The sequence below is a fragment of the Narcine bancroftii genome, chromosome 8 (assembly GCF_036971445.1).
Source record: "Narcine bancroftii isolate sNarBan1 chromosome 8, sNarBan1.hap1, whole genome shotgun sequence".
NCBI lineage: Eukaryota > Metazoa > Chordata > Chondrichthyes > Torpediniformes > Narcinidae > Narcine > Narcine bancroftii.
The window spans coordinates 105,804,457-105,821,996 of record NC_091476.1 but is presented as its reverse complement, the minus strand read 5'-3'; the positions used below and the strand labels follow the sequence as shown (position 1 = coordinate 105,821,996).

The 17,540-nt window shown below is 42.8% G+C and overlaps 2 long non-coding RNA genes across 5 annotated transcripts in view; one reads left to right on the top strand and one right to left on the bottom strand.

The window, feature by feature from the left end:
- The window catches only part of LOC138741124 (uncharacterized), an 85,029-nt gene that overhangs the window by 40,177 nt on the left and 27,312 nt on the right, over window positions 1-17,540 (bottom strand). The gene's annotated exons all lie outside the window — the stretch shown is intronic.
- LOC138741123 (uncharacterized) overlaps window positions 1-17,540 on the top strand; it is a 53,223-nt gene that overhangs the window by 17,339 nt on the left and 18,344 nt on the right. Inside the window, exons 2-3 of the long non-coding RNA XR_011343341.1 lie at window positions 1,653-1,865; window positions 16,853-17,104. This is a non-coding gene — a long non-coding RNA (uncharacterized lncRNA). The remainder of the gene's footprint in view (window positions 1-1,652; window positions 1,866-16,852; window positions 17,105-17,540) is intronic.

The following is a 17,540-nucleotide window of genomic DNA, read 5'->3' as shown; positions in this document are numbered from 1 at the left end:
TGTTCAGAGCATAGCAGAATGTTGAGCACTGTTACACTGAGCACTGGTGCATCTCAGGCCCACTTCTGTTCATGCTACTGACCCATGAATGCATCACCAGATCCAGCTCCAACGGTGCCACCAAGTTTGAAATGACACAACAGTAGCTGGCTTCATCAGCAATGACCTATCGTGGACACTCAACATCTCCTCAGTTGTCAGGAAGGTGCAACAGCGACTATACATCCCTAGAAGACTGAAGCAGGCAAGGCTACCAACTACCATTATGTCAGTCTTTTATAGGAGCTCTATCAAGATCATCCTGCCTGACTGCATCACAGAGTTGTACAGTTGCTGCAAAAAAATGGATGAGATCAATCCACAGGAACATAAGGGTAGCAGAGAGGATCACTGGAATCTCCCTACCCCATTGACGTGATCTACCACATTATCTGAAAAGGGCATGCAAAATCATTGAGGACCCCTGCCACCCTGCACACAGTATCTTTCATCTGCTCCCATCAGGGAAAAGATACAGGAGTATCAGAGCCAGCAAGCTGAGGAACAGGTGAGAATGCTGAACAAACAAACGAACTGCTCACACTAACTATCCAAGACTCTCATTTGTACAAAACTATATTTATTTATTTGTGTAAATTAAACACTTGTCCTGCATATGTATTGTTTGTATGTGTGTTATGTCTAGTTGTGTGTCTGCATGTTTTGCACTGAGGACTGGAGAACGCTGTTTCATTGGGTTACATTTGTACAATCTGATTATAATAGATTTTATTTGACTTGACTTGAAAAATTAAAGAAGCTACTTCATTGGGAATAATTTGTGTTCTTATTTAAGGTGTTGGTAGTTATTTGACTGATAGTATAATGAACTCACATTTCCGTAACTATCCTTATAGCCTGGAATGTTCTAGTCAATGAAGGACCCAACTGCCAAACTGTTTACAGGAAGCTCCATCAGACAGCAATGCAACAAATGACCAGGTGGCGTGTTTCAATAATGCTGATTGGCATTTGAATATTGAGCATGAAATATGAGACAAAATTCATTGTCAACTAATTGAAAGAACAATGGCATAAAAATCACATTTAGAATGCTATTTATTCCCCCTTTCTGAACTCAACTCAAAGATGTACATACTCAACGTCTGGTCCAACTTCAACCTTTACTTCTCTAATGTCACTTCTTCCACCCTACTTCACCTCTCTTGCTCAGAAAATCGCAGTGATATGCTTGAGCTTTTCATATCCTTGTCAGCATTCTGAGCTCACTTTTCATACACTCCAAAATGATCCAGATCTCCTCTACTCTACCTCATCCTTGTATGATACATTTTGCCTTGTCCATATTAGCTCCTCCACTCTTCAAAGCTTTTTGAAAATTGTCACGTTCATCTACACGACTCTTCATGACCTCCCTCCATTCTACCTTCTTAAGTCCTAAATTCTTAACCACAAGATTCTCTCCTTTAACTCTGCTCCAGGTGTTTGTCCTATCTTCAATGGCAAAGTTTTTATGCATGTAACATCATCTGAAATAACTCTCTAGACAATTTTTATTGTCACAAACCTTTCATCATCCGTGACCTTCAAAAAATACCCCCTTGAATATTTCTTCAGTAATCTCATTCATTTCTTTTCCTTCACCTGCTTAGGTTTGATCTCCAGTCATTGAGTACCATGGATTGTTGATCAATATTCAAAGTGCTACATAAAGAGAGAGAAGCTTAGAACATATTCATGAAGAATTTGGATACAGAATATGGAGGACAGTTGGCCTTTCTGGAAGAGTGAATAAACAGGGCCAAATAACTTCAGTTATAATCATGATATGGGCATTAATGCATGAGAATCCAGCTCACAGACAGGTACAAAAGCAGAGGGTGTATTTGCTCATCACAGCAAGGAGGAGTCATTGATCTCTTTCAGCCTGAAGTACTCATAGGTATCCACATGAGCCCCAGCTCTGCCTGATTTTTTTTTTGGTTACATGGAGCAATCCACACTACAAGCCTACATAGGCAAGATTCCTCAACCTTTCCTCCACTTCATTGACAACTATGTTTGTGCTGCCGAATGCACCTATGATGAGCTCGTCAACTTTATCCATTTTTCTGCCAACTTCCACCCTGTCCGAAAATTCACTTGGTCCATCTCTCGCAACATTCTCCCCTTTCGCGATCTCTCTGTCCCCATTTTGGGAGACAAACTCTCAACAAATGTTTTCTACAAACCCACTAACTTCCATAGCTCCCTCGACTGGACCACTTCACACCCTGTCCCCTGTAAGGATTATATTCCTTTCTCACAATTCTTCCATCTCTGCCACATCTGCTCCCAGGACAAGATGTCCTCCTTCTTCAAAATTGTGGCTTCCCCTCTACTACCATCAACTTGGCCCTCATCCGCATATCCGCTATTACCCGCATATCTGCCCTGGCCCCCTCCGCTCCCATGTGCAACAAGAATGGGATTGCCCTCATCCTCACCTACCACCCCACTAGCCTCCACTTCGTAAATATCATTCGCCATTATTTACACCAGCTATAATGTGATCACCACCAGACACATGTTCCCCTCTTCAGCTTCTGATGGGATTACTCCTTCTGTGACTCCCTCATCAATTCTTCATGGCAGCCACCCACCCACCACAGGAAATGCTATACTTGCACCCACACCTCCTCCCTCACCACCATTCAGGCCCCCAAACAGTCCTTCCAAATGAAGCAACAGTTCACTTGTAAATCTCCAGGCGTTAAGGTTAGGGTCAGGTGCTCCTGTTCTCTCTACATTGAAGAAACTAGATGTAGGCTAAAATTGCTTCATTGAGCATCTTAGCTGTCTGGCATGATAGTGGGAATCTCCCAGTGGCAACCCATTTCAGTGCCCTGCCCCATTCCCATGCTGACATGTCTGTCCATGGTCTCATGCACTGCCAAACTGAGACCAACCTCAATTTGGATGAATGACACCTAATATTCTATCTGGTACCCTCTTCTTTCTTTGGCTTGGCTTCGCGGACGAAGATTTATGGAGGGGGTAAAAGTCCACGTCAGCTGCAGGCTCGTTTGTGGCTGACAAGTCCGATGCGGGACAGGCAGACACGGTTGCAGCGGCTGCAGGGGAAAAATGGTTGGTTGGGGTTGGGTGTTGGGATTTTCCTCCTTTGCCTTTTGTCAGTGAGGTGGGCTCTGCGGTCTTCTTCAAAGGAGGTTGCTGCCCGCCGAACTGTGAGGCGCCAAGATGCACGGTTTGAGGCGAGATCAGCCCACTGGCGGTGGTCAATGTGGCAGGCACCAAGAGATTTCTTTAGGCAGTCCTTGTACCTTTTCTTTGGTGCACCTCTGTCACGGTGGCCAGTGGAGAGCTCGCCATATAACACGATCTTGGGAAGGCGATGGTCCTCCATTCTGGAGACGTGACCCACCCAGCGCAGCTGGATCTTCAGCAGCGTGGACTCGATGCTGTCGACCTCTGCCATCTCGAGTACTTCGACGTTAGGGATGTAAGCGCTCCAATGGATGTTGAGGATGGAGCGGAGACAACGCTGGTGGAAGCGTTCTAGGAGCCGTAGGTGGTGCCGGTAGAGGACCCATGATTCGGAGCCGAACAGGAGTGTGGGTATGACAACGGCTCTGTATACGCTAATCTTTGTGAGGTTTTTCAGTTGGTTGTTTTTCCAGACTCTTGTGTAGTCTTCCAAAGGCGCTATTTGCCTTGGCGAGTCTGTTGTCTATCTCATTGTCGATCCTTGCATCTGATGAAATGGTGCAGCCGAGATAGGTAAACTGGTTGACCGTTTTGAGTTTTGTGTGCCCGATGGAGATGTGGGGGGGCTGGTAGTCATGGTGGGGAGCTGGCTGATGGATGGTATTAACATCAACTTCTCTGGTTTCCATTAGCGCCCCCCCCCCCCCCACCTTCTATCCCTATTTCTCCTTTCCCCTCTCTCTTTTCTCTTTTCCCTCTGTCTCCTTTTCTCCATATCTTCAGTCACAGAGCCACCCTCTCCCCTGATCAATTCTCACATTTTCTCTCCTATTCTATCCATGTCCAATGATCATCTTTTGTCTGTTGGTCTTTGCTCCTTCCCTGCCCTTTCTTTCCTTCTTCCAGCCATTTAATTTACTTGCTTTTTACTCATAACTTGAAGAAGGGCTCAGGTTCGAAATGTCAGTGACATATCTTTACCTCCGATGGACACTGTGAGTCCTGATAAGTACCTCCAGCATTTCTGTGATTTCATAGACTCTTTCACCCTGTTCTTCAATTGGCTGATCCATATTCATGACCATGTTCCTCCATTGGTCTGTGAGATTAAATACTATTGCCTTACAAGAATTAAGTAATCAAGCTCAGCTTTCAAGTATTCTGCTTTCCCCCCCACCCCACCTACCCCCCACCCCCATCCCCTGAATTCAAAAATTTTTGGAAGGATTGAAATTCATAGTTTTTTCTAGACTTTATGTTAATGACTGGTTCTTTACATCATCCTTGAACAGCTCTAGTTTCGAGTTACTACCTTTTGCAATAGATTTTATAATAATTTCTATAAGATTGTGCTCTTATTTCTGCAACACGCTCCAGGGATTTCAGTATATAAATCAAACTGGCACTCCTGCTCTTCATAAACATTGAACTGTTGGGGAGATGGTATTCATCTGAAGAGTTCTTGAACCAAGACCACTTCTGCCCTCTTAGGTGAATATTAGATGAAATCACTTCATTTCAAAGAAGTGCAACAATGGCTTGTATTAAAAAAAACTGCTTTGAATGCAATAAGATGCTTGAAAGCATCCATGGGGGCATTAACAGACTAATTCTGATATTGAGCCACAACAAGAGAAATTAAGGCACTGAAGTAAAATCAATAGGTTTTGATAAGCCACTCAGAAAGAGAAATACAGAGAAGAGGTAGAAAATCTTGTGAAATGGTGTGAGAATAACTATCTGAGTCTTAATGTGGAGAAGACAAAGATAATTATGGACTTCAAGAGGACCAGGGACGACCACCCTCCACTACACATTAATAGCACAGCAGTGGAGAGAGTGTAGAACACCAAGTTCCTCAGAGTCCACTTAAGTAGTGATCTATCCTGGACACATAATATTTCACTGGTCAAGAAGGTGCAACAGCAACTGCACTTCTTTAGAAGGCCTTATTCAATGCTAGACAGTTGCCAAAGAATGAAGTTGAATTAGTAATGAGGGAAAGGGGCTTGCATTGATGCACAAGATCTAATTAATTTGCTCTTTCCCAAATTTTAGTTACATGATGCATCTGTTCATTCAGTACAGCAGGCAAGTTCTCCCTGGTGTCCTACCTAATAATTATCTTTGAACAACATGCATATAAAAAAAAGGAGTATTTACCCATTAGCACAATATTATCACTGCATTTGAAAAGGAACTACTCTTCAAACATTCATTGGTTATAAAGAATATATGAAGGGTGTGAAAGATGTTAAATAAATTGAAGTGCTATTGAAAAGTTACATTGAGATTTTTCTGCTCTTCTGGGAAACATTAAAGACTGCCAAGTCTTATTTGAACATGAGCGGGGACTAGTTCTTTGGACATAAATGTAACCCCATATAATTCAATGGCTCGTCCTGGGGAAATATGAGACATTTTGTTGAGCTGCATTTTCCCAAAGGGTGACAGTGGCAACATTTCAAAAGTAATTAACAGGCCGCCAGCATAAAGAGTATTTATTTTAATTTCCGTTCATTTTGCTGTATCCTTAAATAACATTTCAAACAATTGGCTGTAGGGAGCTTTAAGAAAGATCTGCAGGTTTGGAGGTTTTTGAACTGGATGTTGTGTTATTTTAAGATAAAATGCTGAGCTGGCAATGAATCTGCATCATTCGTTTTTTCTTCACCCCCTCACACTACCCTACCCCATTTTTTCTCCAACCACTCCCACTTTCTTGGTCCTCTGGAACCTGTTTTGTGAACAGTGACTGACCACTCCCCGTCTTTGCCTGGCAACAGAGCTGGCACACACCCAAGTTACTGTCAGACAGAAAATATGGTTCCCTCTGCTGGCTTGGCAGTAATATAAATAACTGTCTTGCTGCTTGGATTGGAGATGAATATCTCACTGTTTTATTTTAATTTGCCTGGTTTATGCAGGGTTTTAGAAACCAGAGGGAATCATTTCGTTCTTTATTGCAAAGCTGCAATTTTCCTTCAGGAACAGTCTGTTTGTGAGGGGTCATTTTACAATATTTAAGGGAGTAAAAAGATTACAAGGCAGAAAGAAGGGAAAAAAAACTGTGACTGAACAGCTATTTGAAAGAGGCCCAGGTATGGGGATACACATACTACAATTCCATACAAAAGGGCACTATTGTGGGGGAAGCATGTTGCAAGAATAAGGCAGATAGTTAACTGTGAAGATTTAAATCTGGAAAAAAAAACCTCAAATCTACACAAAACACTGTAATAGCTAATACAATAAAATTTGGCATCAGGTCTCACAAGGATATATTAATTTGAGTAAACAAATGGTTAGTCAATTTTATGGAGCAACATAGAGGAGGGATGGAGGAGTAGAGAGATTTAGAGGATAGTTTCAGTATTTAGGGGCTAGATAACTGAACTAAGGGTGCAAGGAATAAAAATCTAAATAAGTAAAGCATGACAGAGAAACACAGAAGCATCAGCCAACTTTCTGGCAGGACGATGAGGTCTTAGAGTGGCCTGAAAATGTGGATGATTTTAATCAGCTTAATAACTAACGATAATAGTCAAAATGTTAACTGTTCAAGGGATACTGCTGTCATGACAAACTTCAAATCTTGGAAAGAACTGCAAACATTTAAGGAGTCAAAACATACAATTTTAGTGGATCAACATATTGAAAAAGAAATTTACCAAAATAGTACAATTTTGGCTGATATGACCACCAAGGCCCAAATAACAACCTATTACAATGCAGGTTTCTCTAATTCTATGAAACAGCACTTTACAGAAGTTTAGGTGTTGCTAGATCTAAAATTAAATGCAAAATATGATAAATAATTTCAATGATTTAAGATTTTAGTTCATTAGTTTAACAAGGAAATGTCTTCTTATATTTATTATCCAATTGTCTAATGCATCAGATTTTTGTTTAATAATCCCAGTGTGTTGGTTTATCAGTGAGGCCATATTGAGTTATTTCATCATGAAGATTTGAGCATTTATTTATGTGCCAGTGTAGGTCAGCAGTGACACCTGGTGAAAGCACAGGGTGAAACAATCTACCAGAAGTTAATATATAGTTTTTTTGTGGCTGTTAACAGAATATGGAGTGTTCAGCATCTTTAGTTAGAATTTTTCCTTTAACATGAAAATGTTTTGCCATGTATTTTTTTGCTGAAAATGCAAGCTAATAATGGCACAGTGAAAGCAATGGAGTATCTGACAGGAGCAACGATCTTTCTACATGACTGATGAGGTTATAAAACTGATGAGAAATAAACAAACAGGATTATATCAGGTAAAGAAAGAAAAATGAAAACAGAGGAAGAGAGAAGGATCAAGAAAGCAAAAAGACAGAAAAGGAATGTTTTTTTAAATTTTAACCTTTATTTTCTGGTGAAAATGTAGCTCAGAATGACAAGCATTGCATTTAATGATCATACTGATTAAAAAATTTTGGTTGTAACTAATGAACAATAAATTTCTGGTGAATAATGTGTAAATTAAGCAAGTTCTTAAACTTAAGTGAGAGGCTGAGTACACAATATTATTTGTGTGAGATAAACAATGACCCAACAAAAAAAAGTCAATCCTCATTATCCAACAGCAAGGGCTACACGTGAATCACAAAATGTGTGGCTATCTATGCAACCATCCTCCCACCCCCAATAAATATGTCTTAAAATATTCTGAAGGCATTAACAGACAATCAAAAATTATTAAAACATTTAAAAGGTAAAAAGAACAATTTGTTGATTCATATTTGCTCCTTTTTAACAGTGAATTAACATTTTAAAATGCTAAAGTTGGATAGTGAAGGACTTGTGAAGTTTATAGGGGAGACCAATATGGAGATGGTTGAGGCAGTCGAATGAAGATGCTCAAACCCAGAAGAGATGGGTGATGCATACGTTCCTTTGGAAACATTTTACATCTTCTTGATGTGGCTAAAAGCCTATGGGGAAAAAAAAGGGTTGGGAATGACTTCTGGAATATGGTGAGCCAGAGAGCAAATCAGCAAGGACTGAGTATAGAAAATCATCCTATATATTTTGACCTCAAGCTGCACCTCATCAACCTCTGAATTTGGCAGCTACTTTGCACCATAACTACAATACATGCCATTAACACCATATGCTGAAAAAGTAAGATGAAGATGAAGAAAAAGTGGGATCTGTGGGTGGAATTCCACAGCTCCATGAGAGTGGCCATGCAAAAATAAAAATAGGGTGGTTAAGCAGGTGTATGAATTTTTTTGCCATCATTGATCATATGAGTAAGGAGCCATCTTGCAGCTATACAAACTTTTGGGTACACTTGCGTACAGTGTGCAATTCTGTTCTCCTCAATTCAAGAATGATGTGGAGGCTTTGAAGAGGGTACAGATGAGAATACAGACTGTGAGTGATTGGAATAGGCTGTCATGGGTAGTGGGGTGGTAGCAGCTATGATAGCAGCATTTAGAGGCCTCCAGATAGACAAATGAGTATGCATGGAATAGAAGGATATGTATCAGATGCAAGCAGCTTAAAGTTAATTAGGCATCATGACTCTATAGCTGAAAGACCCACCCATGCGGCGGGCTGCTGGCGACTCGAAGTGAGGAACCCACGGAAGCTGGGGGCCGCTGGAGTCTGCTGTCGGGAGATTTGCGTCAGGCTGCGGACTGCTGGAGACTGGCTCGAAAGTAGCTGAAGGGATACCAGGTATCGGAACCAGATGCGATGGGATGCCGAAGGTGCTGAGGGGTTCCTGACCGTGTCGGAGGTTCGAATCTGGAGCTCGGATTGCTAATGGTTTGGACTGGACTCTGTGTGGCTACAGAGGCTGTGGAAGTGCTGGATGTGAATCTATGGAAACTCTGTGACTCTGAGGGAACATTCCTTTGCTTCTCTTTCTCTGTCTGTAAGAGGCGCTTCAGGCAATTTCTGCCGATGGCGAATCTGTCTGCCTTACTCTAGGCAAGAGCAATTTTAAGAAATATAACAATGTCTTATTACAATGACAATAAATTGAATCTTGATCTTGTTTGACAGACATTGTGGGCCAAAGTACCTGTTCCTATGAGGTTGTTTTATGTTCTAAAGTGGACTGTGTGGAGCATAAACATCAGCATCAACCAGCTCAGAACAGTAGTCTGATTCTCTGCTGCATACAGTTGTAAGTAGGATATGGCAACTCATAAACAGCAATGAGCTGAATGATATGTTCTTGTTCCTTTCATAATCTTCCTTGAGACACAAACATTGTCGATTGTGAATGTCTTATAGTTGTCCAGAACAGCAGTTAAAAGTAGTTGGTTACAGTCCATATTGCCTCTCTTTTTATATTTGCAATGCCATTTGAGTAGATTTTAAAATTATGTGATACTGTAAAATAGGTGAGATAGAATTTGCAGATTACTTTCCATTTTTCTCTGTCTTATTTCCATTATAGGCAATGGCAGTAAAATTCACAGGAGATATAAAGCCAGCTGCCAGTTCCAGCCCTGTGTTCCATTCACATTCTGAGTCAGTCTACCCATTACCTCCGCATATATTCAGTATTAAAATATTATTTAAAGTGTAATTTGTATTTTAGTTCACAGTAATTAGTTCTTTTTTTTAATTTTTTTTTAATTTTATTTTTCACACTATAAACCATACTGACCAAAATACATACAGACATTTTTTCTCTTGAATATATACAGTGTCATTTTCTCCCCCTTTTCCCCCCTCCCTTCCCTCCTTCACCCCCCTTCCCATTTATTTAAAGTTCAATCTATAAGATACATTAAACCCATTAAACAATGTCATCACTTAATAAAAATAAACAGAAATTTTTATCTTTTACTTTTATATACGGAGTCAGTTCACAGTAATTAGTTCTTGAAGCAGAACTAAATCATTCAACCTTTAAAACAAATCTCCAGCTCGTTAGACATCCCAAAATAAGCTATTGTACCTTGGAATCAACAGAGCCCTTTGCTTATATAAGACAAAACCACAAGATCAAATTTATAATATAGGAGCCTTACCACTTTTTAAATGAAGAGCAAGTGAGGTATCCTTATTGAGTAGACCAATATTTATCCACAATAAACAATACTGATAGTAAGTGATTGACACATCAATACAAAGCAGGCTGTAGGAGCTTGTTTTGTGGAAAATAAGATGCTTTGTTTCTTGTGTTTGCAAAGACTTGCAAATGCACCACATATAAACTTGAGTATTTTTCACCAAAATAAGATATTTATCACCAGTGGCAGTGATCCCTTCAATCCAATGGTTTGATCCATTTACTTGGTGGAACGTTTGGCAACTTGACTAATTTCAGCACATCTGTCCCCAACGACATTCGCTGTTAAAAGCTTTATGAATGCCCTGAGATGGTTAGTGCTTTGTAAATGCAAGATCCATCTTTTGTTAATACAAGAGACTGCAGATGTATTTCTGCAGAACCCACAAAGGCAGCAGCATATTAACCTGTCCCTTCAGTTTTATCAAATGAAAGAAAATACTATTTGAGAGATGTGGGAGAATTCCCACTTTTTTAGCAAGTTCAGGGCCAACCACAACTTCGACCAAGCCCTTTTCAAACACACTCTTGGTGTGGAAAATAAACTTCATACAGTCTTTTGCCGCATCTATATCGTGCCTTAGTGTGGTAAAAATTATTCCACAGCACTTCATAAGAAGGTTATCCGATAGAATATGATATTTTGCTGCATTTTGAGATATTAGGTCAGGTGACTATTGGTTTGGTCAAATAAATACATTTCAAGGAGTGCCTCAGAGGGCTGTCTGACACATGTAACAATGACCCAAGGAATCTTAGAGGTTGTAAACACAAACACCAATATAAATCATTTGGAGACAAGTGAGCTGTGTAGACCATCCAGTTGTTTGAAAGGAATGGGCATAACTGTGCCCTCAACTTTTAGATGTCCCTACCCTGGGGGAAAAAAATGGACTCTCTACTTGATTTTATTAACCTCTAACAGGTTACCTCATCAGATTTTTTTAATTTCATGGGAAGCAGTCCCAGTTTTGTTTGTTTGTGTGTGTGTGTGTGTGTGTGTGTGTGTGTGTGTGTGTGTGTGTGTGTGTGTGTGTGTGTGTGTGTGTGTGTGTGTGTGTGTGTGTGTGTGTGTGTGTGGGGGGGGGGGGTGTTTTATTCATACCTAGAGGAAGAGCTCCAAACATCAGTAACATCTTTACTTCGTAAAGACGCTGTGTTCCTCCAGCATTTCTATGTTTTGACTTCTGGCAGTCCTAGCCTATCCAGGCTCTTCTTATAACTTAAGATCCTCGGGTCCCCTTTAAATCTTTTCCCTCTCGCATTGAAACTTTGTCCTCCAGTTTTAGACACCTTGACCAAGGGAAGCTGACACTAGCTATCAACCCTATTTATGCCTATCATAACTTTATATCATGCCTTCTTAATTCCAGAAAAAAACAGCTGTGTCCTGTCCAGCCTCTCTTTATAATACAAGCCCTCAAGTTTCAGCAACATCCTCAGGAATCTTTACTCATCTTTACCTTTAGTAACGTGACTAGAACTAAAAATACAATCTTAAAGTGGTTTGATAAATTGAAAATTTATGTGAATCAAACTGCTTTACCAGCATTGCCCAGTTGGGGGCAGATGATCACAAAAATCAAATGCAACCTTAGCTGTCAAAACTGCTACTGTATCCACTGAATTGATTTGTGCTGGTCACATGAGTTTCATTACTAAGTCAAGTTTCATGTCAAATATGAATTATCTCATTGGGTCCATCACATGCCAATGTTATATTCAAATACAGCAGGTCAAACAGTGTACTTTAATATTGCAAAGATACATAACTAACATTTTGGGCTTGAGCTCTTCATAAAGGTATGGAAAAATGTAGGCATCCGCCCAAATGAAAAGGTAAGGTGGGGGGAGGAGCACAGTTCCAAAGGCAGGAGGTGATAGGTGGAGAAGGGAGGGAGGGGAGGACAGCAGCAAGCAGGAGCAGGAAGTATGGAAAGGAAAATAGGGAGGGAAAGGGGTGGGGATCTGTGGGAAATAAATCAAAGGGAAAGGTAGGAAGAATGCAAAGTAGGTTAACAGAAACTGGAAAAGTTGGTTAATGCTACCTGGCTAGAGAATACCCACATGGAAAATCAGGTGTTGTTCCTCCAATCCATGCTGCAAGCATACAGAGGCAAGGCCCCTCAACTCTTCCTCTGTTATATTGAGGACTACATCAGGCTACCTTAAGATGAACTCGTCAATTTAATTCACTTTGCTGCAAACTTCCAACCGGATCTCAAACTCACCTGGTTAATTTCCGACAACACTCTCCCCTTCCTGGATCTCTCTGTTTCCATCTTGGGAGATAGGTTTTCATTGACATAAATGACAAACCCACAAACTCCCACAACTACCTGGACTACACTTCCTCACACAGTTCCCTGCAAGGATTCTATTCCCTTCTCGCAAATTTTTCGTTCTCCTTCGCATCTGTTCCCAAGATGAGGTTTTCCAGTTCAGATCATCTGAAATATCTGCCTTCTTCCACAAACATGAAAGAAGCTTCCCCTCCACCCCCATCAACTCAGCCCTCACTTGCATCTCCTCCATTTCCTGCTCATCTGTCCTGACCCCCTCTGCCCCCAGACACAACAAACACAGAATTTCCCATGTCCTTACCTACCACCCCACCAGTTTCCGCATCCTACACATTATCCTCTGTAATTTACGGCACTTACAATGTAATCTTCCCCTCCTTTCCATCTTCCATAGGGACTGCTCCCTCCACGACTCCCTTGTTCACACATCCATCCCACCAATCGCTGCCCCTCCCCCAACAAGCACCTTGCCTTGTGGCTGCAGGAAGTGCCACACTTCCACGCACACCTCCTCCTTCATCATAGTTCAAGTTCCAATTAGGCCTTTCAAGTGATGCAACACTTCAGATGTATATCTGCAGGAGTAATCTCCTGCACCTGGTGCTCCCTTTGTAGCCTTCTCTACATCGGAAGTAATGGGTACAGTCTAGGACACACATGTCAAACTCTGGCCCGCAGGCCAAATTTGGCCTGCGATATAATTATATTTGGCCCGCAAGATCATATCAAAAATGTATTAGAGGTGGCCCGCTGGCCGCCGCGCCAGTATAGCGCATGCACAGTAACCACTGTGTCCCAGGGTGAGAGAGAGAGAGAAAAATCCTGGTCCTTGAAAAGTAGTGGTGGGTGGTTTTATAAACACGCTGTCATGTCCCCCCACCCACCCCCCCACCACAGCGCGGCCTGGCCGATGTCAGGGGAAGCCAAGGCCGCTTCTCAGCGCCCGGAACTCCAGTGGCACAGAGTTTCTTGGAGCTGCAGATGGAGTTGGGACGCCGGAGGGAAGATTGGGGCTCCCCGCCTGGTGATGGGGGCGCCAGCCGCCAGCCGCCCTGCGCCTTCCCAACGGACCAGCGGCGGGTGCCCGGAGTACATGTGGAGAGCGAGGCTGGTCGGGCAGGTAGGGTAAAACCCCCCGCCAATCTCGGGAGTGGCGTGGGCTGGATTGGGATTAGCCGCGCTCACCTGCTCCTCCACCGCTGACCGGGATCCTAGCGCGGTCCTGAGCGCGGAGACTGCCCTGGTAAGGTCCTGGGACACCGGCACGGAAAGAAAAGGGGGTCCGGGAGAAACTCAGCAGGTCAAAGGGGGGGTACGAGAGAAACTCAGCAGGTCAAGGGGGAGGGGTCCGGGAGAAACTCAGCAGGTCAAGGGAGGTCCAGGAGAAACTCAGCAGGTCAAGGGGGGTCCGGGAGAAACTCAGCAGGTCAAAGGGGGATCTGGGAGAAACTCAGCAGGTCAAGGGAGGTCTGGGAGAAACTCAGCAAGTCAAGGGGGGTCCGGGAGAAACTCAGCAGGTCAAGAGGGGTCTGGGAGAAACTCAGCAGGTCAAAGGGGGATCCGTGAGAAACTCAGCAGGTCAAGGGGGGTCCGGGAGAAACTCGGGGGGCCTGACCTCGCCAGGACCGTTGCCCACTCCCCCTCCCTGCCGCAGGCCGACCCGCGACTCACAGTGACGGGGCCGCTGATCCGCCGAGATGCCGCCCTGCAGCGAGAGCCGATGCCCCCGCACTGTCGTTGTCCAACCCGATCGCCCACAAACCCCGCCCTCCCACACACAGGCCTGAGTAAGTATTATGAACTTTAATCTCAGGATAAAACGATCTTCCAATAGTTTCATGTCACAGTGATAAATATATTCCTGGTTAAAAATGGGCCTGCACCTGGATACAAGCTCATTAGGCATAAAACTTGAAAAGTGTGTAAATCAAAGGATATCTGTACCAATGGAAAAAGGGCATGGCAAATAACCCTGCTAGAGTTCATGCCCACAATCAGTCACCCATTTGATTGTTTCAGGAATCATGCTATTCTCCCACTTTCTCAATAGCCCTCAGATTTTACTATTTGACAGCACACTAGCAACATTTGACAAATCCTCTATAGAGAAATATTATTTATTGAATATTGTATTTCTCATTTGTTAATGCTTCTGGAAAGAGTTTATCCAAAACTATTATTAAACATTTATTTTAATAAGAAAAAGTTTAACATTACATATGTTGAAAGAAGAGAAAACATGCAGATGTTGTTGAAAATTTTCAATAAATATTTAGTTCGGCCCTCGACTTAGTCCAAGTTTTTAATTTTGGCCCTCCGTGAATTTGAGTTTGACACCCCTGGTCTAGGAGATCACTTCGCTGAGCACCTTCGCTCTATCTGCATCAATAAAAGGGATCTCCCACTGGCCAACCATTTCAATTCTGTGTCCCACTCCCATACTCACATGTTTGCTCATGGCCTCACCAAGGACACCCGTAAATTGGAGAAACAAAACCTGATTTTCTATCTCGGCACTCTCCAGCTGGATGGCATTAACATTGACCTCTGGTTTCTGTTGATCTACTCTCCATTCTCCCTCTCTTCCCCTCCCATTTTCTTTTTTTCCTCAGCTCTCCACCCCTTCCCTCTCTATTCACTTAGCCATCCCTCCTCCCTGATTGCTGATGTACCTTCCCTCCCTTCTCAGACTTCAGATTTATTGTCAGTGTACATACATGACATCACATACAACCCTGAGATTCCTTTTTCCTGTGGGCACAACAGAATTACCACTGATTGGTAGGGCAAAAAATAAACTGTACACAGCATAAACAGGTAAACAAGTAAAAGAACTATAAACAGTTAACGAATGTAAACAAATGATTATGCAATGCAGAGAGAACAAAAGAAAATAATTAAAGTGCACAAGTAAGAGTCCTTAAATGAGTTTCTGATGGAGTTTGTAGTTGAGGAGTCTGATGGTGGAAGTGTAATAGCTATTCCTGTACCTGGTGGTGCGAGCCATGTGGCACCTATACCTCTTTCCCGATGGCAGCAGCGAGAACAGAGCGTGTGCTAGGTGGTGTGGGTCTTTGATGATCACTGCTGCCCTCTGACAGCCCCTAGGCTTCAGCACCTACTCAGTTATGGGTAGGCGCTTGCCACTTGGTCTCTACTTACTGCGTCTGCGCGGGAGAACCCGGTGGTCGTGTAGATATGGCCAGAGTTGGCATCATGCTGTTGCTAGGGTGACATGCGCACAGCGGTTTCTGGGAGCCAGCAGGTGAGTGGCATTGTGATGAAGATTTGTGTTTTTTGTGGAATTGTGGCGTGTGACTTGTCCCGTGTGTGCGATGATTGTGAATGGATGATCCTCCACCTTCCTACCAACCTATTAGATTTTTAGCATCCAATTGGTCAGACTGTGACCAAATTTGATGTTAAAAATCTAATAGTTTGGTGGGAAGGTGGAGGAATCAAGGATGGTTGGGCTGGGGAGCCAGGTTGAAAAGCAGCTTGCCTTGCCCCAGAATGTGCCCTGAGGCAGACACTTAAGTAATTAGTGGCACTCTGGTGGGCACCGCTGTGATTGATTGAGAGGCCACCTCACTGAGGTCACAGAGAGGTGGACTGTCAATATCATCCAGTGATCCAGCCCAGCGGCATCATGCCTCAACAAGAGTGCCACTAATTATGAAACTTAACTTGCTGGCTGCCTCAACTCAGGCTCCGGGTGTTCTGGGTGAGCTGCTTTAAAAACTCAACCCCCACCAACAGTCGAGCACCCACTCCCCAATCCTTCACCTTTCTCAATTCCTCCCACCATCCAACTATTAGATTTTTAACGTGCAATTTGGATGGAGAGACGTTAAAATTCTAATAGTTTGGTGGTTGAGAAGGTGGAGGATTGGGAGGGACTCCTGATGAGCATGACACAATCTGGGCCAGCAGCTGAGGCTCCGAATTACCAATGCCACTTCTGGGATAGGTTAATTAAGCAGTTCAGTGCCTGCTGCTGACATGGGTCATGTGTTGTGCTTGTCAGGAGTGCCCAGGCTCCTAAGCCCGATGCCTCCCCCCCCCCACCACCCCAACAACAAGCCACTCGCTTTTCCAACAATCAAGTGAACACCTCAACACCATCTAAATAATCGGGGCAGCAAAGAAACAGCATGATGTGACTGAGCTGTGATGAATAATATGGACTAAAAAAATTATTATAATTCCTATAACTTGACTTCATGTTATTTTATTATGCATGTCATGTAATGCAGTACTAAGTACAACATTATTATACATCTTAGTGTAATCGCACTTTTCTAGTTGCTCATTCAAGGCTCGCGCCTCGTGGTCATGGAAGCCACATTCACCCAATCAGCAGTGGGGTCTTGGGCTCCGCCAGTCCCAATGCTACCTGTCAAAAGCGTGCACATGTCTGAACCTGAGGTCTATAGCGCCTGCCTCCTGCTGCAGAGCTTGGCTCATCATGCATACAGCGCCAGAGTCACTCATGAAAAAGACAGGGACAACTAATTCAATTGGATTCTCTGCCAGACTGCCAGCCATGGGAGCAGAGTAAGTAATCACTTTAATTACTTTATTCATGTTGTTTAAATTATGAATGACAGAACAGTTTCTGGAAATTGTATTGTACCCAGAGTTTGCATATTGCAATGGTCGCTGCATGGTTGAAAGTCAGGGTATTTCAAGTCAAATTGTGTGTGGCCTGTTGTTGTACAACATCCACTGACCACCGCTGGTCTCCCTGTGCTTTTGCTGCCCTAATGGTTCTATGGTCTATCATGGCCTTTCTGTGCTGTTAGCTGTAGTGTTTGTTCTTTGGTTTAAAGGTTCTATCTATGGTTCTATAATGGCTTTTCTGTGCTGTAGTGTTCATTCTATAGTTTAATGGTTCTATCATTGCCTGTTTTATGTGTTTTAGTAGTATTATGGTTTAATGATTCTATCATATCGAATAAAAAGTCTGTTATAATTGATTCATATAACTTGC